Consider the following 25,369-nt stretch of genomic DNA (forward strand, 5'->3'; position numbering starts at 1 on the left):
TTCTAATAATGATAAAGTTCTTAGAAGTTACATGTAACATCTTCACATATAGTTTAACCTTATTGAATCCCTTATTATTTCTCCTCAATGTTTACCTTTTTATGTTTCTTTTGAGTCTTACATTTGAAAGGCAAATCTTTTATCCAGCTCTGGTCTTTTTATAAGAATTCCTGAAAGTTCTCTAAGTAAATATCCCTTTTCCCCTTAAGGATTATAGGTAGCTTTGCTTGTAGATTGTTCTTGATTGTAATCCCAACTCTTTCACCTTCCAGAATATCATATTCCATGTGGAAGCTGCTAAATCTTATATTTTCCCTGCTCTGCCTCCATGGTACTTGAATGGTTTCTTTTTGACTGCTTAAAGTATATCCTTAAGAAATAAGTCAAATTTACAATAATCATACCCCAATTAATAAATGGATAAAGAATATGAACAGGCAGTTTTTAAAGGAAGAAATTAAAACCGTCTGTAGTAATATGAAAAAAATGCTCTAAATCAGTACTGATTAGAGAGAAACAAATCAAAACAGCTCTGAGGCACCACATTACACCTATCAAATTGGCTAATATGACAAAACAGGAAAGTAATAAATGTTGGAGATGTGGGAAAGTTGGAACACTAATTATTGGTGGAGTTAGGAACTGATCCAACCATTCTAGAGAGCAATTTTCAACTATGCATAAATGACTTTAAAAGTGTGCATACCCTTTGACCTAGCAATACTGCTTCTAGGGCTATATTCTAAAGATATCATAAAAACGGGAAAAGAATCCACATGTACAAAAATTTTCGTGGCAACTCTTTTTGCAGTGGCCAAGAACTGGAAATTGGGGGATACCCATCAATTGGAGGATGACTGAAAAGATTGTGATATATGAATGTAATGGAATACCCTTGTGTTATAAGCAATGATAAACCCAAGGCCTTCAGGAAAACCTGGAAAGACATCTATGAACTGGTGCTGAGTGAAGTGAGCAGAACTAGGAGAACATTGTACATAGTAATAGCCAAAGTGTGTGATGATTGATTTTGATAGACTTAACCTTTATCAACAATGCTTGGACCTAAAACAACCCCAAAGGACTCATGATGGAAAATGCCATCCACATCCAGAGAAAGAACTATGGAGTCCAACTATGCAGGTGGATCAGCAGAGTGAAGTAGATTATTTTCTGCTTTGTTTTCTTTGTCATGATTTCTCCCATTTATTGTAATTCTATCATACTACACGACTAATGTGAAAATATGTTTAATAGGAATATATATGTGGAGACTATATCAAATTACATGTCATTTGGGGGGGAGGGAGGGGAAGAAAATTTAAAACTTATGGAAGTAAATGTTGAAAACTGAATATAAATAAATTAATAAAAATAAAAAATAATGTACCATAAAAAATAAAGTATTTTCTCTCCCCAGGCGTCCTCGTGCAAGAGACATAGTTTTTAAACCCTGTGTGGCAATCCCTGAAGCACCGCCGAGATGCCCAGGGAAGACAGGGCTACCTGGAAGTCCAATTACTTCCTGAAGATCATCCAACTTTTGGATGATTATCCAAAATGCTTCATTGTGGGAGCAGACAATGTGGGCTCCAAGAAGATGCAGAAGATCCGGATGTCCCTCCATGGTAAGGCCGTTGTATTGATGGGAAAGAACACCATGATGCGCAAAGCCATTCGTGGTCAGCTGGAGAACAACCCTGCCCTGGAGAAGCTGCTGCCTCATATTCGGGGGAATGTGGGCTTTGTGTTCACCAAGGAGGATCTGACTGAGATTAGGGATATGCTTCTGGCCAATAAGGTGCCAGCTGCTGCCCGTGCTGGTGCCATTGCCTCATGTGATGTCACTGTGCCCACCCAGAACACTGGTCTGGGTCCCGAGAAGACTTCCTTCTTCCAGGCTCTGGGTATCACCACCAAGATTTCCAGGGGCACCATTGAAATCTGGAGTGATGTGCAGCTCATTAAGACTGGAGACAAAGTGGGTGCCAGTGAGGCCACTTTGTTGAATATGCTGAACATTTCCCCATTCTCCTTTGGGCTGATCATTCAGCAAGTGTTTGACAATGGCAGCATCTACAACCCTGAAGTGCTGGACATCACGGAGGAGACTTTGCACCTTCGGTTCTTAGAGGGTGTCCGTAATGTTGCCAGTGTCTGTCTGCAGATTGGCTACCCAACTGTTGCATCAGTACCCCACTCAATTATCAATGGGTACAAGCGAGTCTTGGCTGTAGCTGTGGAGACGGAGTACACCTTCCCACTTGCTGAAAAGGTGAAGGCCTTCCTGGCCGACCCCTCCACATTTGCAGTGGCCGCCCCTGTGGCAGCTGTTCCAGCTGCTGCTGCACAGGCTACTGCCGCTCCAGCCAAGGTGGAAGCCAAGGAAGAGTCAGAAGAGTCTGATGAAGATATGGGATTTGGTCTGTTTGATTAGCCCACGGGAAACAACTATTTCAGCCAGTTTATTTGTGAAACAAAGAAATAAAAATGCTCATTTATCTCAAAAAAAAAATAAAATAAAATAAAATAAAGTATTTTCTCTTTGACCTGGAAGTTCTGGAATTTAGCTGTAGTATTCCTGGGAGTTTTCAGTTTTGGATCTCTTTCAGATCATGCTCAGTGGATTCTTTCCATTTTGATTTTAATGTCTGGATCATCAACACAGTTTTCCTTAATAATTGTGTGAAATATGATGTCAAGGTTCATTCTTTGATCACAACTTTCAGGTAGTCTAATAATTCTTAAATTAGTTTGCCTCAATCTCTTTTCCAGGTCAATTATTTTTCCGATGAGATACTTCAAACTGTCTTCTTTTTTCATTCTTTTGATTTTATTTTATTATTTCTTGATGTCCCATGAAGCTTCAACTTGCCCAATTCTAATTTTTAAGGAATTTTTTTCTTCAATGAGCTTTTGTACCTCTTTTCCCATTTGACCAGTTCTGCTTTTCAAGGTTTTACTTTCATTAATGAAGTTTTGTACCTTTTTTCATTTGACTATTTCTGCTTTTTTTAAGTATAATTTTCTTCAGTATGTTTTGTGCCTCTTTTACCAAGCTAGTTGCCTTTTCACAATTTTCTCCCTTTGCTCTCATTTCTTTGCCTAACTTTTCCTCGGCTACTCAGAATTTGAAAATTATTTTTAACTATTCCTGGAATTCTTATTGAGTTTGTGTCCAATTTGTATTTTTTTTTTCTGAGATTTTGCTTGTCGCTGTTTTGACTTTATTGCCTTATTCTGAATTTGTCTTGATCTTCCCTGTCACCATAGTAGTTTTATGGTCCAATCCTTTGTTATTGTTGTTTGCTCATTTTTTTACCTTATTTCTTGCTTTTGAACTTTATGTTAAAGTTGGGTTCTGTTCCTGAATTGGGAGTGGGAGGAATAGGAAGAGGTACCATCAAACTTAAGACTTTTGTTTTGAACTGTTGTTTTCAGAGTTAGTTATGGTAGTTTAGAAATTTTTGAGGCAACTAAGGTAGTGTAAACTGAAGAGGTGTGGTTACTTCCCTCTTGCTATGAACTCTTGTCCTTAGCCAGGATGGGTCACTGATCCCTTGGGATTTCAACTGATTACTATTCCTGAGGGTCTTGTACCTTTGGGGTCACAAGGGATACTGTTCTTCAGAGTCTCTAAACCATTGTGACAGAAAGCAATACTGCTCCTCAGTGCTCCTGCTCCCTCTTGAATGAATGTGTTCTTCTCCACCCTTAAACTATGATCCAGAAGTGGGCAAAAACAGTGGATTTGTCAAATAGTATCTTATTCTGCATCTATTGCTAGTCCATAAGCCCCTTGTAGTCTCTTTCTGACCAATTGCCAGGTCCCTTTATGATCTTTGGTTTGAGTGCTCCTTAAGCTGTGGCTGCTTCTATCACCACCACTTAGTCCCAGGACTAATACTCTATCCATGTGAGCTCTGGAATATTCTCTATCTCCATGTCACTCATTTCTCTCTCTCCTAAGTTGTTTTGGGCTGGGAAAATATCTCATTCTTATCTTTGGTTGATTCTGCCACTGTAAAATATGTCAAGGCATTGTTTTAAAGTTGTTTGGAGGGAAATGTTGGGAGAGCTAGACTGAGTGCTTTCTCTCTTTTGCCATCTTCTCTCCATCTAGAGAAATCCTCTCAGTTTACATTTTTTCCTTATTTTTCAAAGTTGTGCAACTTCAGATCCTTTACCAAAGTCCTCCTTGGAAGTGAAACTGAATTCTCCAGGACTGTACCAATAGAAAGCACATTCTTCCTAACAAACTGGAAAGGCTTTGAGGCTAGACCTAGAAATAAAATGCATGCCAATCAAATAAGAATTAATCTTGAGTAGTTATAGTCTCATTACCAGAAGTTTGCCATGGAGTGATCAATTTTTTTTTCAACTTTATTGAGGATCCCAAGTACATTAAAATATAATGAAGAAATATTTTTAAGAATTCTCCCTCATTTGGTGATCTTATCAATCCTTGTATAATTTCAACTACCATCTCTTATGATTGTATTTCCCAGATTAATATAGCTAGTCCAAACTTTTTTCCTGAGCTGCTGTCTTGTATCCCCAACTACCTTTGAAGATCTTGAATTGAATTTCTCTTACGTACCTCAAACTCAATATACCCAGGATAAAATTCAATATCCTCCCCTCAAAACCTTCCCACTTTCCAATTTCTCTATTTCTTGGTTTCAGTAATACTTAACTTTCAAAGTTTTCCTCTTACCTCTCTAATCACTCCTCAGTTTTTTTCTACCCCTTCTCTTCTTACTTAAATGCTGCTTGCTCAAATAGTACTGGAAGTCAAACAATCTAGCTGATCTGGTCCACTACAAATTTCCATCTACTAATCCCAGATTCATTCTTGATGCAATAAGACCATCTTTCTACTCCTACTTTCCTCATTCCCTATCCCACTCTTGACAACAGCTATTCAAACCTCACATAGCACTTTCTCCTTTCACTTTGACAGGTAAGAATGTTGTTTCATACTTTACTAAGGAATAAAATACCATTCACTCACTATGAATTCTCCCCCTTCTTACAATCCTTTGACATCATCCAACATTCTTTCTCCTCCTTCACTCCATTCTCTGATATAGAGTTGCCTCTTTATATCATGAAAGCCCACCTCTGTACATGGCATAGTGGGGAAAATCCTTTGGAGTTTAAAGCTACAACTTTAAATCCCACCATGGCCATAACTTACTGTCTGTACAACAATAATCAAGTTTTCTACCCTCCTTTGGCTGCAGTTTCCTCACTTGTAAAATTAAGTAACTGGAGTAAATGGTGTCTAAGGTTACCTTCTCACTGCAAATTACTGGTCCTATTTTATATTATAGAACTCTTAGATCACTCTTCCAATCCTCTCTCTCAATTAATAAACTGAGTCCCTAGGTCTCAGTTATATCTCTCAAGAATCTAGAGATACCCTCAAAGGGTTTTGGGTCATCTTCCTCTAGCATTATCACCCACCAATCCATACTTAGTGTTCCTCCAAATATCAGTTATCAGGGACTATTAGTATATGTCCAATATCATCTAACTAATTGATATTTCTTCAATATCATTGATAATACATCATTATCAATTAGCTTTAACATACTTATTTGTTAAGAAGATATAGTGAGACCCAAAGTATAAAACCTCCCAAACCAGGAGTCCACTGTCCTCTACAATTTCAGTCCCTGGAGAATGTAGACTCAAAATAGAGTAATGACTAAAAATATTCTCACTACCACCAAATTCAATTCTAGATCTGGTTACTCATCCGACTTAACAGGACAGAAGAAAAAACAACGCTATGAGTTGATAGCCATGTGACAACCTGGGTTAGTGAGGGGGTAAGCCCAAAGTTCACAACATTCTTTCCTGCTTATTTAACAGCAACTGAAAGGGGAATTTCATCTTCTTGCCTTTTATATTATATATATATACACATATGCATAAATACATATATGTGCATATGTACATATACATAGAATACATATATACGTGTGTGTGTACATGTGTGCTTATATATACATATAAATGTGTGTGTGTATACACTTAGTTCTGGTTCAGTGACAAATTCAAAGGCTTGTCATTACCATATATTAAACTGACAAAAAACACTAAATACCAGAGCATGATCTGAATAGAGAAACATATGTGCTTTAAAGTATATGCTTTGAAGTAGTTTTACCAAGCCTCCAGGAGAATATGCAGTAAGCAGAGAAAACTGTGCATGTTGGAAGAATGAAGTCTCTCTTTGGCCGGACTCCCATTACACTATTACCCTATAATTCTGTAATCCATCCCCTCCTGCTTTCCCCAAAAATCTTTTTCTCTAATCTTTATTCTCTCCCTATCTACTGACTCCTTCCTTTCCCCCTAAAAATGTGCTCCTTTCCTTTCCTGAAAAAATAAAACATAAACAAGACCGTTAGACCTTACCATCACTTCTGACTCTCATCTTATACTTCTCCTCCCTTTCTCAGCTGGATAGCTAGGAAAATCTATCTGTCCCTTTACTTTTTCTTGTGCTCTCTTCTCACTTCTTTCCCTTCTGTCTTCTAGTTATCAACAATTTCTTAATTATCAATACAATTTGTTTTCACAATCTTTATACTTCTAGACCTATCCATAGCATTTGAGTCTGTTGATAACCATCTTACTCTGTATACTATCTTCTCTGCAATTTCTTGAAATTTTCTCTTGATTTTGAGGATATAAAAAATGCTATTGTGTAGAGGAGCAAGGTGGCAGAAGGCCAGCAACATGGATATGAAAATCTCTAAGGACGGCAGCAAGGAAGGGAGTGAAAGAGGGTTAACTATGTGCTAGGTATCAAAGCTATGATTAAGGTATGTGTCCAGGGAATTGACAGGTTACAGTGACAAGTATTAGAACAGGACAGTAAAATGAAATGAGCATCAAAGGGACGATGATGTTGAATATGATGGTGATAGAGTAAGTGCCTGCTAGTATAAGTGGGGGAAAAAATAGCATTATGGTAACCTTTAGGTTCTATGAGATAGGGGAGTAATACACAAAAACTGATAAAAAACCTGATTTGCTCCACATCGTACTGCCTTGGGGTAAGTTGGTGGTGCAATGGATAGAGTATTCAGCCAGAAGTCAGAAGACTTAACTTCCTAATTTCAAACCCAGCCTCAGATACTTCTTAGCTGTGTGACCCTAGGAAAGTCACTTAACCCTGCTTTACTCAGTTCCTCATCTATAAAATGAGCTACAGAAAGAAATGGCAAAGCTCTCCAGTATATTTGCCAAGAAAACCATTAATGGGGTCACAAAGAGTCAGACATGACTGAAACAACAAACAACAACATACTGTCTCACTCTCTTTCCAAAAGCCAATGTGCTCACATGACATGGAATTCCTCAAATCAGGATGAAAGATGGTTCTGTTAAGTCAGTAATTATTCACCATTTAACATACTTGTTGATAGTTTAACATATTACCCTTCCTACTAGTGAGTAGGAATCCAAAGGAATATGTCTCAAATGGTTAAAAGCTGGGGTTGAGGTGAAGGAAAGAAAGGAAGCGCCACTTTTAGTGACTCAAGATCTTTCCATAACCCCTCAAATCATACTCATGTGGGTGAACATCTGTACACATTTGAGCATTTGCCATGTTTCTGACTCTGTAAAATTAAACTTAATCTATTGGGTAGTTTGAGTAGGACCTGATAAATCTTTTAGAGTAATACTAGTAATACCTTGATTTAAATTTTTAATAAGATATGATTTTCAACTATCAAATAATTTGGCTTATAGATCTTTTCACCTTAGCATTTTCAAACTGGCTGAGAAAAGTGCTATTTTCAGTCTTCCCTTCTATTGCTCAGCTTTCTCCTGTTAATGGGCTTAAACTAATTAGAGTAAATTAATTTCTCAGAATAATACCAATTACTAGGGACTTGCACACAAATGCTTTATTCTTGAGGAAGTAAGTTTCCTGGAGGTTGAGAAGCAATTACATCTTCTCAATGATCTATATAAGGGAAGCCGACAGGCTCCATATCAATTATGTTTTATTTATTTGTTTCAGAAACTTTTAATGAATTTAAGGGAAAACAGTATGACTCTATAAAGAGTGATTACCTTCTTTGAACTGTATATCCAGAATGGTCACAAGTGGCTCATTAAGCTTGCCTTACGGCATTTGTTATATTGAAAAAACATCGGGTGAACTGTGCAGAACAACATTTATTATTTATTTATAAACATTTTTCTATATCATTTCTTCAATAATATTTGGTTAGCATTAGCCTCTAATAGTGTTTGTGAAAAGCATGCTCTGGACTCAGTAAATAGTTGATATAGGAAAAAGACTGAGGGAAGCACAATGGTCTTGGAAAAGTCGCAGGACTGAGTTTTTAACCTCAGTCCATAGTACTCCCTGCCCAATAAGAATGCTGTTCCTCTGAACTGTGCCTTCAAGAGTAGCATCTTTTGATGATTATACAAACAGGTTAGTCAGCTAAGTCTATTTGACCCATGTCCTAAGTTTGATTAAAAGAAAGAATTAGCTCTTCAGGTTTTTTTTTTGTTTTTCAATTCAGTGGTCATTTTCTTTTCATCTCAATCAGTTTTGTCTTTGATTCACAAAATAAGCTTTTTTGTGCTTTTCCTATAATTGTTGATTTTCTAGGTTTTGACTGCATGCAAAGTTCCTTACTTTTCTCTTTTTACATATTTTCAGAGATTTTAAAAATTAATTTGTTCAATGTTTATTGGTATCTCAAATTTTTTCTCATCATTCTTTTTTAAATACTCATTTGTTGTTTCTTCACTTTGTTCTTTAACTTGCTGACTATTTAGGATGATATTGCATGATCTCCATGCAGAAATGAATTTTTTCATGTTTCCTTTTTTTATTACTGTTTCCATTATACTACTGACTATAAAGGATGTGTTTAATAATTCTGCCCTTCTACATTTAGTACTGTTTTCTTCATGCTCAACTTTTTAAGATTAACTTTTTTTTAAGTACCATATGATGTTGAAAAACATGTATACTGTTTAAAATTCCCATCCATAGATCAATACTTGTCTTTTGAATCTGTGTTTTGATAATCTACTGGAAAATGTTTCATATTTAGATGAGTTCAACTACCAGCTACAAAACAGAAATGTTAAAGTCACCTACAATTGTTTTCTTTCTTTTAATATCTTTTAAACATTTCAATTAACTCTTCATTTAAAGGCCTTGATCCAATGTGGAATATATATAGATACGTAGATATAAATATATAAACTAATATTGTTCTTTTTCCATCATAATATAGCTTCACTATTTTTCTTGACATCATTAATATTTACTGTTGTCTAAATCTGGATTTTTATTTCTGTTTCACAGCCATTTCCATATCAAGTGACTGCTCAGGCTCTTCCCCACCCTACTTTCTAGCTTCCCTTTTGGTATTGTCTTCCCCCATTAGAATGTAAAAATTCTGTGAGCAGAAATTGTCTTGCTTGCTTTATTTGTGTACCAGTTCTTAGTGCAGTGCCTGTCACATAGAAAATGCTTAAAATATTTTATCACACATTATTATTTATAAGAGCACGTAAGTATTGATTTAACTTCTTAGTCCTTTCTTGTTACGTGTGCCTGTTTACCTTCATGTTTCTTTAGTTTATTGAATTTCTGTATGCAATACTTGAATTTGGATTCTTCTAAACAATTCACATTCTTTTCTTTGTTAAACACGGTGGTTAGGATGTTGGACTGTGACATGCCATATGAACATAAGCTGATTCTTTAAATGCACTGAAAGACTTTAATTGTGAAGTTGGATGAACTTATGTGTTCACTTACATGTTCACTTCAGTGGCATTTTAAGTGCTCATTATGGGTCAGGCGCTGTGCTAAGAACTAGGGATATAAAGAAAGGCAAAAACACATTCGCAACTGTCTATGGCTTCAGATTCTAATGAGACAGATTGCAGGCAAATAACTATGAACTAATGAGCAATATACAGAATAGACGTAAGATCATCTCAAAAAGCAACCTCTAAGAACAGAAGGACCAATAAAGACCTTATGCATAAGGTGACATTTGAACTGATATTGAAGGAGACCAGTAAGTAGAGGTAAGGAGTGAAAGCATTCCAAATGTGGATCATTGTTTTTCATCCTTCATTCACAAAGAGGACCAATGGCATCAGAAGGGTGATGTCCACCTTGCAAGTGAATTGGATTTAAGTGAGGAAGAGCTGAGCAAAGTCATCAGTCTTACTCTATCCTCCAGAGTCATGGAGTCCAGTGGCAAGACAAATGTTGAGATAACTTGTGATGGTTTAGGATGCAATGGATGACCTTGGCCTTTTAAATCTAAAGTCTTTCCCAGTCTCAATTTTCCTGAGGCAAAGCCCATTCAGTGATTAAAGACTAGGTAAGAATTGAAAGAAAAGATGACCTAGTTTGCCATCACAAAAGAATCTGTCTAGGAGGGGAATGTAGAGGAGAGCCTTTGAAAAGGAACTCAGGACTGCAGTGTCATGTACAAGAAACAGCATGAAGGCAGGTGTTGCAATGCCATAAAGTGCATAAAGTAGAGTAAAATATGAGACTGGATAGAAGTAGCATGTTTGTAAAGGGCATTAAATGCTAAATAAAATATTTTACATTTTATCCTGGGGTAATAGGGGATCAGTGGAGTTTATTGAGTAGACTGGTGACAGTTGGACCTGCACTTTAGTTAAGATCACATTGTTGGCTGACTGGAAGATAAATCGGAGTGGTGAGAGACTTGATACAGGATATTGATAACAAGAAGGAAATCAAAATATTCCAGGTGTGAGGTGATGAGAGTCTGAACCACAGTGGTAGTTGTGTGATAAGACAGAAGGAGACATATTCAAGATATGTGAAGGTAGAAAACAACAAGATTCATAATAAGTGAAATGCATGGGAAGGGAGGGGGCGAGGCATAAGAGAGGAATTAAGAAGGACACTGGGTTTGTGATCCTGGACAAGTAAGGAAATTTAAGTAACTTCATAATAGGGAAATTGAAAAGAGGGAAGGATTTGAGGGGAAAGATAATGAGTTTTATTTGGGTCATGTCAAGTTTGATATGCCTAAAAAAAATCCAATTTAAGATGTTCAAAGGTAGTTTACGATACAAGACAAAAGTTCAGGAATAAGGTTAGAGTTGGATTTATTAATCTGGGACTCATCTATCAGAACTGATAAGATTTCCAGGTGAGAGAGAACTCATTTTTAAAAAATATTTTGTTCATTGCATTTTGACATATTTTAAATTTAATATTTTAATATATATATTTAATATAATACATGATGCTATGTATTTTATTTTGTGCATAAAAAATTATTCAGAGAAGGAATCCATGGACTATATCAGATTGTCAAAGGGAGCTATGAAGCGCAAAAACTAGTTAAGAATTGCTGGTACAAAATGAGAGAGAATAAAGAAGGACCAGGGAAAAGAAGGGTCACCTCTTCATGAGAATCAAAGATGAAACAAGAAATGTTTGGAGAAGAATCAAATTGATGTAATATCAGGAGGAAGGAAGAAGAGGAATTTTTTGGTAAACGACTAAAGTTGCTTGTTTATTTTTGGTTTTTTTGTTTGTTTGTTTGTTTTTTTAGAGAAGGCAATCTTTAGCTGAGAGTGTAAGGGAAAGAATATAATAGGAGGTCAGACAAAGGATGAAAAGAGTAGTCACTACGATAAGTGGGGGACAAAAGAAATTAGGGAAGTGTAAAAACATTATCGTATGACAATTAGAGACCAAATGAGGTTACATGATGTAAATTTGTAATGGATACAGAAACCAGTTTTATTAATTTCTCCACTTTGGTTCAGATAAACATGAGTAGGAATGAAGATGTATTTTGGGAATAATCCAAGTTTGAGATTTATAAGGCATGATCAGTGTTCCAACAAAGGGAAAGTGATTCAAATACAAAGAAGAGTAGAGTTGAGCTTACTCACCAAAAGACCAGACTAGGAAAAGAAAGAGCTCACAACCTTTGTGGGGGACAGAGAACCATGGAAGAACTGAGGTGTAGAGGGATTAGAAGTCAAAATGAAGATGAAAATTAGTGTTAGGGGGTCATAAGACAGAGGGAAAGATGGAGTGATGAGTGATAAAAGGTTACAATGAAATAATGGAATTTCAGACTTCATGAACATTACTAGGGGGTGGTGACAAGATCAGCTCTCTGAGTGTAGTTGAAGTATGGGAAATCAGTAGATTGAGAAATTGAGAAATTGGTGGAGGAAGGTTGAGAGTCAGGAGACTTCAGGAGACTAAGATGAAGGCAAGAGTTAAGGAAACACTGTGAGCCAAGCACTGAACTCAGTGAGGACAGAAAAAAATATCTTAGGGTTGATATATAATAGTCATCAGAACCTAGATTGGGTGATAAATTTGAATAGTGTGGACCTCAAAGGAGAAAATATATTACCAATTGTAACATATCTAAGTGGAATGACTTCAGAGCTATTGAAAATGTGCTTTTTTCTCCACACTTGTGTCCATGCACATGCACATGGACATGCAGGGCAGCTAGGTGGTACAGTAGATAGAGCACCAGTGTAGGAGTCAGGAGGACCTCAGTTCAAATCTCATCTCATCTCACTCACTAGCTGTGTGACCTTGGGCAAGTCACTTAACCCCAATTGCCTCATCCTGGGTCATCTCCAGTCATTCTGATGAATATCTGGTCACTGGATTCAGATGGCTCTGGAGGAAAAGTAAGGCTGGTGACCTGCACAGCCCTCCCTCACTCAAAACAAAGTTAAGTGCAAGTCATGTCATCATTTCTCTGATGGCGTGGTCTACGAAGGATGAACACGCACAGATGTGCAAACACAAACACACACATACAATTTACCTTCCCACTAATACCTTAAGTCTTTCAAGCATATAATTATAGAATTTTAAGTGAAAAAGATATCCTGGAACAATCTCTTCATTTGACAAATGGATGCTATTTGACAATTCCATTGCCTATCCCCACTTCCAGGTCACAATTCCAGGGCAGAAAGGAACATTTTCCATTTCATGGGAACAGGGGCCCTAAGTAGAATTAAATGCTTACGAATGCAAAAGAACAGAACCCTTCCTGGGTAAGGACTAGAGCACACACCAACAGAGCATTGACCATAACTCTATCAAGACAACATTGCCTTGGAAGCACCAAACACTTCAAAAACCCCAGAACTAGCTCTGAAAACAGTAGTGCAAAAATATTTGAAGCTGGAGACAGTGCTTCTGCCCTGATTCAACCCTGAGAACATGTAACATCTTTAATGGAATTTGAAAGTCAAGAAATAAGCCAGGGAAATGATCAAACAACAAAAAAAAACTGACAGAAAAATCTACTATGGTGACATATCAAGGTGAAGATCAAGACACAAACTTAGAAGAAGAATACAGTGTAAAATAGATACAAGCAAAGCTTCAAAGGAAGATGTGAATCTTTTTGTGTTAACAAAGAAATGGACATTGAGTGGGTTCTCATCAGTTGAGGAATAGTTGAACAAGTTGTGGTATATGATTGTGATGGAACAATATTGCGCCATAAGAAATGACAAGCAGGATGATTTCAGAAACACCTGGGAAGATTTAAATGATCTAATGAGACGTGGAATGAGAAGAACCAGGAGAACATTCTTCACAGCACCATTATAATGATGACTGACTGAAAAATTTAGCTACTCTGATTAATACAATGATCCAAGATAATTCCAAAGGATATGTAAAGAAAAATACTATACACCTCCAGAGAGGGAGAATTGATCAACTCTGAATGCAGATTGAAGCATTTTTTTTTTTTTGCAACATGGCTAATATGGTAGTATGTTTTGCATGATTTCCCATGTAAAATTGCTATCATATTGCTTGTTATCTCAATGCGTAAGAGAGGGGTAGTAGAGGAAAGAATTTAGAGCTCAAATTTTCAATAAAGGTTAAAAACAAGTAAATGAAAATTTAAGCAAAAAAAGTGAGTCTTTTCTAATCAAATTGACTTTTTTTCCAAGTAAATCAACTATGAAGGGAAAAAAATCAAATCAAGAACACATCATTCATTTTTGAGCTACAGACCATATATGTGAATTCTCAAAAATGTATGAATATTTTATTTTTCTTACAATAATCTAGGCAATTAATCAGAAAATCTTGTTACCTAAAGTAACATCCTATTATCTTAACCACTAGCAACCACAGTCCTGATCAGTGCCTTTCATAGCATATTTAGAAGTGTATATTGTATATATTACCATGGCCTGTGTGCAATAAATTTGGCATTTTAGATGCCAACAAATGGCTTGAAAATTGGCCCCTTGAGAGTAATAGCCCAGCAGCATTTACATGTAATTATTCTGCCCAAGAATTTAATTTTGTTAGGCAGAAAAGTTATGCTGAGTGAAAGGACCCTAAACAGTTACCCCTAATGTTTAGGAAATAGATATTAGCATGGACTCTCAATTCCATGCCATTCTTTCCAATACATAAAGAGAATTCCCCATGGCTAAGTGTATTTCTGCCACAAATTTAGATAATGTTTCACTCTGTGTGGCACTAATTACTCTGCAAATGTTACAAGTATGTAAGTCATTGGTCCCCAAGCTGTCATTTTTGGAAATTCAAATTACCTTTTTCCTGAATCTTATAACCTTACAAATCCTTTTTGTGAACATGGCTATCTCTTCTTTGAAGTTTTTTTTTTTTTCCAATATTGGAAAACTGACCTTTAGCTCTATTCCCTAGAATCTTCTAGTTGGGATAACCAAGTCAACTTACTCCTTTAACAGATCAAGAAACTGAGACACCCCCCCATATGTACAAAACAGCTCACATAGATAGAAGGAGAATTGGCCCTAAAAATTAATTTTAAGTCCAGTGGTCCTCCACTCAAACAAAATTCTTCAACATGAATACTCTTTAGACTGATATACATGATCGTGGATTATCCCCGACTAGAAAACCAGGCAAATACCCAATACAATTCCAAATCCTGGGGGAAAACTCCAAGAGGTAGATATCATCTCATCTGCTATGATCCCTGGAATATGGGAGGGAGAAAGTAGAGTCATTAGGGTTGAGTGGCATTGCTACTTCTAGGAAAAAGCAAAAAATTCCACCCTCAAAACCTAAATTAATTCTGTAGCAATGCTTCCTCCTAACTTGTCTCTCTGACTTGTTAACTCAATTGGTTGGCACATATGCTAAAGATTTACATTCAATCCCTGTTTAATCCCTTCCCCCATCTGTAAGCCACATTTGCATGACTTTTTAAAAATAAAAATTGAGACGCCCCTCAAGCTATGGTGCCACATGAGTTCCTCTTTGGTCATACAAGGTTAGGTTCATTTGACCAAATTTTATTCCCCCTTGTTTCAGTGGCAGGTTGCATATGTTTTGGCTCATTCAATTAGTTTCATTCAGGTCATGGACACAGGCTCTATAACCCTGACACTGGTAGGCCACATATTCCAACACATGCCTGGCTTTGATCACAAAAAATGAGGAAATACTGTAAAACTCAAATTGTGGCCCTGACTGATGCTGGTTCAGTTATCATTTCATGTATACATATAGGTATACATATGTATATGTATGTGACAAGCTATAAGTTTCCAAGTGAATGAAAGAAAAAGCCTTGACCCCTTCCTTATGCATTTAAACTTCTGAACCCATACATTTACAAAGCTTTTTGAGTATAGAAATTGAGACTCCTGTTTGGCTACAGTGATGGGTAACTTCCTCTTTGACCAGATCAGGTCATGTACATTTGACCAAACTTGATTTTCCTCTCATTTCAGTTGTGGGTAGTGTATTTTTGCCTTGTTCTGCCCCCTGCTGGATGGGTCAGGTGCATATTTCTCTAAGGGCTCATTTACATGCACCTAAAAATAAAAATGAAATGCAAACACAATGTTCCTTGTCAGACAGAGGCAGCACTGAGAGAACAGTTTAAAAAGCTGATTCTAAGCAAAGGAACATGGAAACCTAATACTCCCCAAATAGCTATTTAAATACAGTCATCAATCAAAAGCCCATGTCTTCTTATGTCTTCATTACATGGAGAAACCTACTGAAAAATTCTCAAGCTCATATTAGAGAACACACACAATATTACCTTATGAATTATTCGCTGATATTTCAAGATTAAACAGATATAGTAGAGTCCTAAAAATTAGCAATATTGTCAATGCAAAGATAGCAACTGAAGTTATCTCCCTAAAGGAGGATAATTTCAGCTATCCCAAAATAGCTCTCAGGAAAAAAAGGTGGTAATTGCTCTTTACTCTGTCCTGATCAGACTATAGTTGAAGTATTTATTATACTCAGTTCTGAGTACCAGTTTAACAAGAGTGTTAATAAGCTAGAGTGCATCTAGATCAAGATAGTCAGGAAAGACCATCAAGACCATGATCCCATATACAGATATTTTAAAAAGCATCTGCCTTCTTGAAACCCCACCACCACCATCACCCTTGGGAATTTCTTTCTGTCTGTTTGTGATTCATTTCCCCTTGTCTCCATATTCAAAGATTGGGATTTCTCCTGAGGGAGAGAGACTGCTATAAGTGATTGTTCCAGAATCCTAGGAATAACAATTGTGGGTTATTACTGCTACTGACACTGTAGTTCAAGAGGCCCTATCAGTATATATCCCATTAATAAATCAGTCACCAAAATTTAACCTTACATTTGCTGAGAATGTAAAGAAAATACATAAGATAAATATATTATTCTACTCATAGACCTTAATCACACTTTTCCCATGAATGCATATAGTTCCTACGGAGACAGTCTATGCACATTTAAAGTCCTTAGATAGTAAGGCACACATATTTGCAGGGAAAAGATGCAGCAAGACAAATTATAGTTCTAGAATAATAAATTTTGATGCCTTCTTTTTGTCTTGGACAAGCACATGGAAGCTCTTTAAGGTGTACGAAGAAATGCTTTCACTGTTACATTGAGCAATTTCAAGTTTTTCTGGACTCATACTACCCTGAGCATAACATCTTAGCTGACTGAGTTGATGAACTAGTACTACTTCTCTTATTTTCTGCTTTTAAGCTGTTTCTTGGTTCACTTGGGCTTATTCCTTCACAGACACTATAGGATTCATCCCAATCACCTTCAGATTTAGCTGATGCCTTCAACTGTAGTAGCATGAAGATGTAAAAGGCATATGCCGTTATAAAATGTCTTGCAGAAGCCTGTGTAACTGTGGTACTTTGGGGAGGTTTTCCCCCCTCTCGACAAGTAAGAAATAACAATGCAGAGAAGTATCTATAATCCTATGATTGTCTTTTCCCTTCTTTTCTCTTCTTTTCACAAAATATGACAGAAGAGAGAACAGTATCTCCTCACTCCGCAGTCATAGGTGGTTGTAGAATGAAAACTTCAGTCTCTCTTTGGCCAACCAAATCTGACAAGAAGAGAGAGTATTACAGCCTTTCTTTCACCTAGCTCTTAAGTCTGTTCTTTTACCAATCTTCCTATTCTATCAATTGGGTCCTCCCTGTGAGAAACCTCATCTTCTTTTATGGCTAATAACTATATTCTGATGTTCTATCACTAAGTCATAATAAAGCAAACTACTGTTGTCCTATTTTCATAAAACTGTTCGGTAGACACATTTCCTGAGTTATTAATCTCAGTTTTCCAATTTTTCATGTATAAATGAACCTTTGAAGCACAAAACATCAAAATAGACTTTGTCATGTACTCATTGCAGAATTCTAATCTGTCTTATGTAAATGAGAAGCTATTGTCTCAGAACAATGAGGTAAACTTATTTCAACCACGAATTTCAAAGAACACTAATGTGAACAATTGATAAACTGCTGTCTCGGAGCACTGAAACAGATATATGTCCCAGATAAATGAATTGTCAAGGATCAACCATCTTACAGAATAACAACAAACAGCTACATTTGCATAGTGTTTTAGATTTTATAAAACTCTTTACAGATATCTCATTTTTCTTCACAACAAACCTGGAAACTATATTATTATCCTCTATTATACAGATGAGGAAACTGAAACTGACAGATGTCAAGTAGTTTATCTAGGCTCAAATGAGTTATTTTCTCAGGTTTCACTGATTTCACATCTAGTATTCCATCTATTGCATCACCAAGCTGCTTCATGAAATTAGGGATACTTGGAAGAAAAAAAGGACTCAAGAGACATAACAATTAGATTCAAGAATTTGAAAGACTGCTCTGTGGAAGAGGAGTTAGACTTTTCCTGTATAAAATCATGGTATAGAAGTCAGGGCAACTGATCAAAGTTGAAAATAGGTAAACGTAATCTTGAAGTGAGGAAAAATAAAAACTTTCTAACAAGGGGAGCTACCTAAAAGTGAAATGGAATGATCCCCCTCATTAAAAGCTTTCAAGCAGAGGATGGAAATCCACTTTTTGGATATGTAGTAGAGAATATTCCTTTCAGATATGAGTTTAACTATATGGATGATGCCATGCCTTACACTACTCAATTTCTCTGGTTCTATTAAGACGTTTCTAAAAGTTATTATAGTAAATTCACTGACTAGGCCCTTTACAATATAGGGGTGTTCTCTACCATCCTCAATAATAATGAACATGTATCAAGAAACCACTGTTTACTGTGTGATACAATATGGGGAGTTTTAAGAATAATAAGACAGGTTCTGACAATAAAGTCCCCAAATAACTAAGTGATAAGTTGATTGTATTGTGGGTACAAAGCTCAAGACAAGAGAAGCATTGGCAGGGACACAATTAATTACCTACCACATATAAAATATCATAGTAGGTTCTAGACATATAGATGTGGATACTGTATAAATTGCTTTCAAGAAGAAACTGGAGATGGGGCACATATAGACATGCAAATAATTATGGTACATAGAAACTTGATTAACATAATGAACATTCCATATATAGTAGAAAGAAAACTTGATTTGGGGTCTGAAACTTGAGTTTGAATTCCGTTTCTTCTGATTCCTACCTGTGCTGTCCTGAGCAAGTCACAAACTCTCTGAGCCTCAGGATTTTCATCTGTAAAATGAAAATGTTGTTCAAAACAAAAAAACACCTCTAACTCCCTTCCAACTTTAAATCTATGATACTACCATCCTAAGTGCCTCCGTCACTCAAAGCCTTCTTTGATTCTTTTAGTATTTATTGATATCTAATCCCTCTGAATTCCCAGAGAATTTATGGTGTATATCAAATAATTTGGCACTGAATCACAGGCATACACACGCACGCGCACACACACACACACACACACACACACACGCACATACAAACACACATAATTTTATTTCATATGCATGATCTATGTTTCCTTAACTTAGTTATATCTTCCTTGAGAGCATAGACCTCCTTCTTTTTTGTCCACAAACTCCATAATACCAAGTTTAACATCAAGAACCTGACAGAAGAGCAATAAATGCTAGTTGGCTAGTGGAATCCTATTTTTTCAGCATATATGGGGAAAATATGGCTCAATGAAATTTTTAGGCCCAATAGTTTGATTAAAAGAAATTGTATTCTAAGATTCTGAGCATTCACTTGACAGCTGCCTACATAATATTGCCTTCATTATCATTTAGTCAGTAACAGAACATTGGACAGCTCCCAAGAGACATACAAAAAGAAACTTCCTACTTTAAAACTAAGAAAAACCCCAATACATGGAGTTGGGAAGATACTTCAGTAGAAAGAGCAGCTGGTCTCAAGACAACTTAAACTGGAAAAGAAGTAGCTCTTGGGAGAATATCATTCAAATCCTACTTTCTAAAGTTATCATATGACTTCTGACAACCTCACCAATATCACTTAATGCTTGATTTATTTCTTAAGTTCAAAATAAAATAAATAAAAGTTTTATAAAAAGAAAGAAAGAAAGAAGCAGCCCAGGATATAGTGAAAAGACTTCAGTTTGGAATTAGAGGATCTGGATTTGAATTTTGGCTTAGCTCCTATCTAGCTGTGTGACCTTGGGTAATCCATTTAACTTGTCTGGGCTTAAGTTATTTTTCAATGAAAAAAAAAAAAACAAAGGGATTAAATTGGATGACCTCTCAGGTTTTTTCCAGTTCTAAATCTATGATTCTGCAATCCCATTTTAATATTGAATATTGATACATATTTTTATAGTGGAATAGTCAGTTCTCTTTTCTTATAACCTGTTTCTTATCAAATCAAAAATGAAATCACTATGCAGAAAAATGTTCATTTCCTAAGAAGTACAACATAAACAAAAGATCTCTGTGATTACTTCAGGGCAGTTTAAATCCACCTCTTTCCACAGTGATTCTCAATGGGAAGAAAATGCACTCTCCAATTTCTGGTGACTACAACCCCAAAGATGCTACTATGAATGAAGCTTTATTTGTACAGTATCTTCTATGCAAAGAAAGGCTTTAAAGGGTTACTGAATTTCAAACACTTTTCAAAGTAAGCAGGAACATGTTAGCATAAAACACTCTAAATGTAAGCAAAGAAATAATATTTCTGGCAGGAGAAATATATGCTCATATGAGATAATAAGTTGCTGTGTAGGGGGTTCTAGATCAGTTATGTCCCTCCTCAGAGTGAAATTCTAAACTGGGGGGCAGAGTCAAGATGGGAGTAGAGATAGCAAACCAAGAAAAATCTTCCAACATTACCCTACAAAAGAAATTTAAAATAATGCCTTAAATCAAATTCTACTATGCCAGAGCCAAGAAAAGATGAGATATCTTTTCAACTCAAGACAACTTAGTAGGTTGACAAGAAAAGCCTATGATACCAGTGACCTAGAAACACACTGGTCCTTGAAGATAGCCAACACAGTGGCAGCTTCTGGAGCATCTCAACTCAGAGATGATAAGGGAATAAGACAACTGACTGGGAAAATATTACAAGAGACACTTTGCAGGCACTGGGTGCAGGGCTTGTATTGGTTTGGCAACTCTATTCCTCATACACAATTCTGGGTCAAAGTTCTAGGACAGAAAGCTTGGGGTGTCACAAGGGAGGAGGGACCCTGGTCACAATTCTAAGGTAGAGAGGAGTACTAGTGCTTGTGGCTGCAGAATACTATCAAACCTGGTTACAGTCCCAGGACTGAGAGGAGTGTTAATACTTGCAGCTTCAGGGAAACAGGGTCCCTTCCTGAGTAAAAACCCAGAGTGCAGACGAGAAGACCAATAACTACACCACTCCCTAGATCACACCATCCTGGAAGCACCAAAAACTTGCAGACTCCCAGAAATAGCTCTGAAAAGAGCAGTACAAAAATACCAGAGGCTTGGGACAATGCCACTCTAGGTAAGCAGAGTCTAATTTTGCATAAAGTTCAAAATCAAGAAATAGGCTGGAAAAGTGAGTAAGCAACAAAAAAGCACTTGACCATAAAAAGCTATTACAATGGTAAAGAAGACTGAGACACAAACTCAGAGGACAACAACATGAAACTACTATAAGCAAAGCTGCCCAAAACAATGTTAATTAAACACAAATCCAACAAAAATTCCTGAAATGTTAAAACAATGATAAAAGTGGTAGAGGAAAAATTGGGAAAGAAATGAGAGTGATGCAAGACAATTATGAAAAGAGAATTAACCACTTGGTAAAAGAAGCACAAAAAATATTGAAGAAAATAACACCTTAAAGAAAAGACTAACCTAAGTGGCAAAGGAGATCTGAAAAGCCAATGAGGAGAAGAATGCCTTAAAAAGCAGAATTAATCAAATGGAAAAGGAAGTCCAAAAGCTCACTGAAGAAAATAATTCCTTCGAAATTATATGGAAAAAAATGGAAGCTAACAACTCTATGAGAAATAAAAAAATTATAAAATAAAACCAAAAGAATGGAAAAATAGAAGACAGTGTGAAATATCTCATTGGAAAAGACAAGTGACTTGGAGAATAGATTCCAAGAGAGATAATTTAAAAATTATTGTGCTACCTAAAGCCATGATTTAAAAAAAGAGAGAGCCTAGAAGTAAAGCAGAGGAGTCAGGATGGAAAAGAAATAGGAGATAAACACAAATATAAAATAAAGATGAATTTATTAGGAGAAAAAGTGGCAGGAGGAAGCATAATTTCAGACAAAAATAGATTTAACTGGAAGAGGAAAATAGGGAAATTACACCATATGTGAATCATATTAATCAATATAGTTGTAGATTATTTAAAATAAATAGCATTAGGTTGGAATATTGCTGTGAAATAGGAAAAGTGAGTTGGTGGACTTAAAAAAAATAGGGAAGGACTTGGACCTCTGAAGGAAGATGCTATCCAATCTCAGAGAAACAAAGGACAAAAAAGTATAGTATGGTCTTACATAGATGCATATGAATGTATGTATCTATATAGAAGTATGATTATAGATATCTAAGTATATGTATGTATATGTATGTGTCTATGTATATATGTGTGTATATATGTAAATGTTTGTATGTAGGTGTATATATCTGTTTATGTATGTACATATGTGTATATGTGTCTGTGTCGATACACACACACAAATATGTCTGTCCTTAATTGTAGCTTTCTGGGAGGTTAGAACAAAATAAAAAGTGCAGAGCAGAGAACAAAAGAAAATTTACAAGGAAGCAAAGAAAACGTGGACAGCTTAGAACATAATGTGTAGTATTTATTATAAAGGCTTTTGTGAAGTGGAAATTCATTGTTGTATAATTTGAATCCTCTCTTATGTTTTGCGGTGCCCATAACAATGCATTTTTATTTTCTTATTTTCTATTTAAGTTTTAGTGTTTAAATTTTGAATGTTTCTTTCTCTTTTCTTTCTAGATATTTAAACTTAAATTAATTTTTGAAAACTATCAAGAAAAATTGCCTGGTATCCTACAACCAGAGGGCAAAATAAAAATGGAAAAAGAGATCACAAAATGAAAATTCCCAGGGATACTATAGTCAAATTCCAGAGTTCCTAGATCAAAGAGAAAATGTTGCAAGCAGTCAGAAAGAAATTTAAGCATCATGGAGCCATAGTCAGGATCACACAAGATTTAGCAGTTTCTACATTAAAGAATCAGAGGGTTTAGAATACGATATTCCAGGAGTACAAGGATCTAGGATTACAACAAGGATCACCTAACCAGCAAAACTGAATATAATCCTTCTTGGAAAAAAAAAAAACATTTCATGAAATAGAGAACTTTCAAGTATTCCTGATAAAAAGACCAGAGCTGAAGAGAAAATCTGACATTTAAACAAAAAACTCAGGAGGACAGAAAAAGGTGAACAAGAAAGAGAAATCATAAGGGATTTAATAAGCTTAAACTGCTTATATTCCTACAGGGAAAGATGATAAATGTCACTCCTAGGGCAGCTATAAGGAATCCATATAAAGAAAGGGCATAAGTATGAGTCAATTATGTTGCGATGATCTATAAAAAAAATGTGGGAGAAAGAGAGATGCACAGGGAGAAGTGGGAAGAAAAAGAAAGAATGAGTAAAATTGTCCCATAAACAAAAGAGGTACACATGAAATAACTTTTTCAGTGGAGGGGGAAATAGAGTGATGGGGAATGCTTGAGCCTCATTATCACTGAAATTAGTTCAAAGGAGGAAGAATATATATACATATATATATATATGCTCAGTTGCATATAAAAATTTGTCTTACCTAATAAGGATGAAGGAGGGGAAGGGAATATGAAAAGGGAGAGAGGACAATAGTGAAGGTGAATAAAGGAAGGCAGTAGTCAGAAGCAAAGCAGACATTAGAAGAGCAACTGAACAAGAGAGAGAGAAAGAGAAATAGAGAGGGAGAATGAATAAGAGAAAACAGATAAACAGATGGAGGGAAATACACAGCTCATAATCATAAATGTGAATGTGAATGGGATGAACTCACTTATAAAACAGAAGAGGATAGAAGAATATATTAGAAACCAGAATCTAATATGTTATTTACAAGTGATACACTCAAAACAGAAAGAAATACAGTTAAAATAATCGACCGGAAGAAAATCTGTCATGCTTCAGCAGAAGCTAAAAAAAAGGCAAGGGTAGCAATCATGTTTTCAAACAAAGCAAAAGCAAAAATAGATCTAATTAAAAGATATAATAAAAGAAACTGTATTTTGATAAAAGATACCACAGGCAATGAAATAATGTTAAAAAATTTTATAGCAAGTTTCTCTCATAAAGGTCTTTTTTCTCAAATATATACTGAGAGCAAAACACTCAAATTTATTTAAAAAAATAAGAACCCCTTCACAATTGATATATGGTCAAAGGACATAAATAAGCTGTTTTCAGAAGATCTCTATAGGCATATAAAAATGCTCTAAATCAATATTGATTAGAAAAATGCTCATTAAAACAACTCAGCGCTATCAATTTATACCTATGAAAAGTAAGTGCTGGAGGGGATGTGGAAAAAAAATAGATATACTAATGAGCTATTAGTTGGTAATGGAAAGGGGAAACTTTTTAAATTGTTCCAATCTTTTTCTGGAGTAATTTAGAACCATGCCCAAAAAGACTATAAAACTGCACACCCTTTGATCCAGCAATATAACAACAAGGTCTGTATCTCAAAGACATCAAAGAAAAGTAAGAAGGACCAGAATATGCAAAAATATTCACACAAATTTTTTGTGGTGGCAAAGAATTCGAAATTGGGGGATGACGATACAAGTTGTGGTATGTGATTGTGATAGAATACTATTTCAGTATAAGAAATGATGAGCAGGATGGTTTCAGAAAAACCTGGGAAGATTCATATGAACTGATGCAAACTGAAGTGAACAGAACCAGGCTATTTTAACCAGTAAAAGAAATATTGCAATGATGATGGACCACGAATAATTTAGCTACTCTGACCAGTAGAATGATCCATGACAATTCAGAATTATTCATGATGAAAATTGCTATCCACCCTTAAAGAAAGAACTGCTGAACTCTGAGTGAAATTTGAAGTATAATTTTCTTAAAAAAAAAAAAAGAAAGAAAAGAAAGAAATTTTAAGCCATGTAAAGTTTGGCAAATTAAGCCCAAGATTATTTTGCTATTCATCATCAGGAAAGAGTATGACTTCTTATGCTACCATGAAGAGTATGCTAAATAGAGGAGAGTTCATTATATCTTGAACTCTACTAGAAGATCTAAGATTTGTAAAGGCCCTCTCTAAATGGTGTTGCTTGGGTACTGTGAGTTTTTAATAGGATAATTGTCTTGGGGGTAAACTTGGGAAGACAGTATTTTAAAAAATTTTCTACCCTTGATTTTGCTGCTCAAAGGAAAGATTAACTATTTTTCTACCATCATATTGAAAAGCAATTGATAATAATCTATATTTTCCCCTTTCCACTACCAACTAGGACCAAGCCCATGGAAATAATCAATATTCATGAATTTGTTTC

The 25,369-nt window shown here is 35.8% G+C and overlaps 1 long non-coding RNA gene and 1 pseudogene across 1 annotated transcript in view; one reads left to right on the forward strand and one right to left on the reverse strand.

The window, feature by feature from the left end:
* LOC140518465 (uncharacterized) overlaps window positions 1–25,369 on the reverse strand; it is a 270,745-nt gene that overhangs the window by 160,180 nt on the left and 85,196 nt on the right. The window lies entirely within an intron of this gene.
* LOC140518464 (large ribosomal subunit protein uL10 pseudogene) lies at window positions 1,427–2,534 on the forward strand (annotated as a pseudogene).

This window comes from Notamacropus eugenii, chromosome 1 (genome assembly GCF_028372415.1).
Source record: "Notamacropus eugenii isolate mMacEug1 chromosome 1, mMacEug1.pri_v2, whole genome shotgun sequence".
Classification (NCBI taxonomy): domain Eukaryota; kingdom Metazoa; phylum Chordata; class Mammalia; order Diprotodontia; family Macropodidae; genus Notamacropus; species Notamacropus eugenii.